At 44.9% G+C, this 3,356-nt stretch overlaps 1 long non-coding RNA gene across 1 annotated transcript; it reads left to right on the forward strand.

Moving 5' to 3' along the window:
• The first annotated feature begins 762 nt into the window (after positions 1-762).
• Positions 763-2,462, forward strand: LOC139838823 (uncharacterized). The gene is made up of 2 exons (XR_011756688.1): positions 763-901; positions 2,231-2,462. It is a non-coding gene; the product is annotated as an uncharacterized lncRNA (long non-coding RNA).
• The last annotated feature ends 894 nt before the right edge of the window (positions 2,463-3,356 follow it).

Genomic DNA, 3,356 nt, shown 5'->3' on the forward strand with positions numbered 1-3,356 from the left:
CAAGCACCACTGTCCCAGCTTCTATCGCGCGCGCACGCATCCGTTCGTCAGTCGCCAGGCGGTCGGTCTCCTTCTCATTTTTGGAATCCGCATCCATGCAGCAAAGGCCAACAGCTGCTCTGCCTTCCGCTATGCACGGTAGCTACACTCACTGCATGTTGACAGCAAGATATCTATCTGTTTCGTTTGTATTCTTTGAACCTGGTCGCCTGCTTAGCTATTCCGTGTGTTGATGATGCAGTTTGGTGTTTCTGTTTGTTGCGTGAAGCCCCAACCCACACTTGGGGTTGAATCTGGATCCAAGTTTATCACCGACAAACGAAGGTGAAACCGAAGAACTTCTTCCCGGATCCGAAGGCGTCTTCTTCCTCTCCAAACCCAAATCCGACGTCCGCTCTCCGATCCGATGCCGTGAGACCCCGACCCTAAGCCCAACCTATTTTATAAATGTCATCTAACTTGTTGCATTTGCCATATCATCATGTGCCGCATCGCATGTCATATTATGTGGTTGTTCCGGGTAAATAGTGAATCACCTAATTAAACATGGAATTGTGCGGGATTGCTTATCTCTTGTCCCGGTTCCATTTAAATTTGCGTAGTGCACCCATGCCATGCTTATACCATGCTAACCACCATTTAAATTTGGCGGTAGAAAATGCAACTCCAACCTAATTTGATTGTCCGGGGTTCCGACTCCGATTAATATGAATATAAGTTGCATTGCACCATCGTTGCCATGTCATGCATATCATCTTGATCATGCTGGATCTTATTTATCCGTAGTAGTAAGACTTGCACCCGTTGTTTGCCCAGCATTTGCTTCTTCCCGGATAGGATCACGAAGTGGTGTGGTGAGATACGACAAGTTCTCCGGATGTCCCTCGGCAAGCTTTAACAGGCAAGCATTTTCCCTTATACTCCTGCCCCTGCAGAAGTCGCTCACCTATTTTATTTTGCCTTCTCCCTCATGCCATCCTTAAGTTGCGTTCTTGTCACATGTCCCTTCCACTTGTTACCTCAAGCAGCCCATATTGCCACCACCAACCACCAACCTCCTACAGCTGTTGTTTGGTTATCGGGTCTGCCTTGCGAGTCGTAGTGCATGCTAGTGTTGTTTATATCTCGTTACCGTTACAGCTATCTTATCGGGTTATCTGTTGGGGAACATGACACATGGATTATGGATATATCTGTTGAAGGAATCATGGTTACTTGTTAGTAGTTGTTAGCGGAGGCATCGGTGGGTCAGCTGATCGTTTTGTGACGGCTCACTTGTGTTTCTTTAAAACCTAGAACCCCGAGTTCTTGTTATCTGTTCCGAGACTGAGCGCTCTAACCACACGTGGGTATGTTTCTGGGTCTCCCCTCGACCACTGCCGGAATCTACAGCTTTGTCCAGTGGCCATAACTAGTTCGTAATGTTTTACCATTTGTTGTTGCGTGCATGCCAGCTTGTTACTTATTTACTTTGGGAAGCCCCTGGGTGCCTTGTATCCCTTGTTTCTGGTATGCACGTATAGGTCGCGGAGCCGCTGCGAAGTGGTTTATCGCCCCAGTGTGTGTTTAAACCACCTAGTACGCTGTCGCAAACAGCTAGGTCCGCTTCGGAGATACGGCCGGACTTCGATACAGGTTCAACTTGGTTAGGTGGCTTCCTGGACATTGTTGTCGTAAAGGAGAGTGTGAGTCGTGATATTCACCTGTCGCAAGTGGGTTGATCGTGCGTGTTGGCACATTTGGGCACCCCTGCAGGGTTAAATCTTATCGATAAGCCGTGTCCGCGGTTATGGACGACTTGGAGCTGTATGACTCGACCATAGACAACTTACACCTGTTGTTCATTAATAATAACTTGTGTAGTAAGTTAGCACTACTTAAATAATAACTGGTTAAAACTTGTCAACCGTGTGAGTGCCCTTGTAAGTACTTCCTTGCGAGGGGGAAACGCATCGGCTGTGTTATGTTTGCAGAGTATAGAACTGTTAGTTATGCGCTCTCTCACCTTCTCTGATAGACGACTGTTGTAGAGTGTCTCTATAGGTTTTTAGTGCTTGCGCGCTGCCGCTTAACCCCACCATATTGCCTATGACATTCCTCTTGCGTCCTCTAAGTCCCCTGCGTGCCTCAAGTACAAAGGACGACTGGTTGACGAATGCTTATACATCTTGAAGTCTTGTTAAGTACGAACCCGTACTTATTGCTGCTTCTACGGGATATAACCGGGCAGGTATGAAGACCGGTACGATGAAGAACGACGCTAGCAAGGTTACCCTTCCGGCTTGGCCTGGGCAGGGTTATGGACGCCATCGTTAATCTTCAGGACTCTTAGTCCAAATTTGTATCTTGTCCGTACTCGGATGTATTTGATCTTCTGTATGATTTGGATCTTTGTATGTATCTATTTGTATCTTGACTCGTTGGAGTTGTTGTTGTAATATATATGTTTCTTGTGGGCTCTATTGTAATCCTGTTGTAATGTTACCGCTCGTGATTGATTCCACCCGCATCGCGTGCATGCTTCGGCGTGTACGAGGCGCTTGGTGGTGCGTCTCCTAAAATCGATATCGTGCGGATTTCGGCGGGTTCGCTGGGATCCTCACGGTACCGGTTTTGGGGCGTCATAGTGTCGTCTAAATAAAACTAAAATAAATAGACACTCCTTCATGTATGTGATTGATGGAAGGCACCTGAGGATTCGGTTAGCCATGGCTTGTGAAAGCAAAGGTTGGAAGGAGTGTCACCCAAAAATAAAAATTTCATGGGAGCCGTTCTTTGAAACTCTGTCTGGCAAGGGGGTTAGAGTGCCCATTACCATTCGTTGACAACAACAAGCACCTCTCAAAATTTTACTTTTATTCTCTCTATATGATTTCAAAACTTGAAAAGCTCTAGCACATGATTTTATCCCTGCTTCCCTCTGCGAAGGGCCTTTCTTCTACCTTTATGTTGAGTCAGTTTACCTACTTCTTTCTATCTTAGAAGCAAACACTAGTGTCAACTGTGCATTGATTCTTACATACTTGCTTATTTGCACTCATCATATTACTTTGTGTTGACAATTATCCATGAGATATGCATGTTGAAAGTTGAAAGCAACTGCTGAAACTTAAATCTTCCTTTGTGTTGCTTCAATGCCTTTACTTTGAATTTATTGCTTTATGAGTTAACTCTTATGCAAGTCTTATTGATGCTTGTCTTGAAAGTACTATTCATGAAAAGTCTTTGCTATATGGTTCAGTTGTTTACTCATTATCTTTACCATTGCTTTGAATCGCTGCATTCATCTCATATGCTTTACAATAGTATTGATCAAGATTATGTTGGTAGCATGTCACTTCAGAAATTATCTTTGT

This window comes from Lolium perenne, chromosome 4 (assembly GCF_019359855.2).
Source record: "Lolium perenne isolate Kyuss_39 chromosome 4, Kyuss_2.0, whole genome shotgun sequence".
NCBI classification, from domain to species: Eukaryota; Viridiplantae; Streptophyta; class Magnoliopsida; order Poales; family Poaceae; genus Lolium; species Lolium perenne.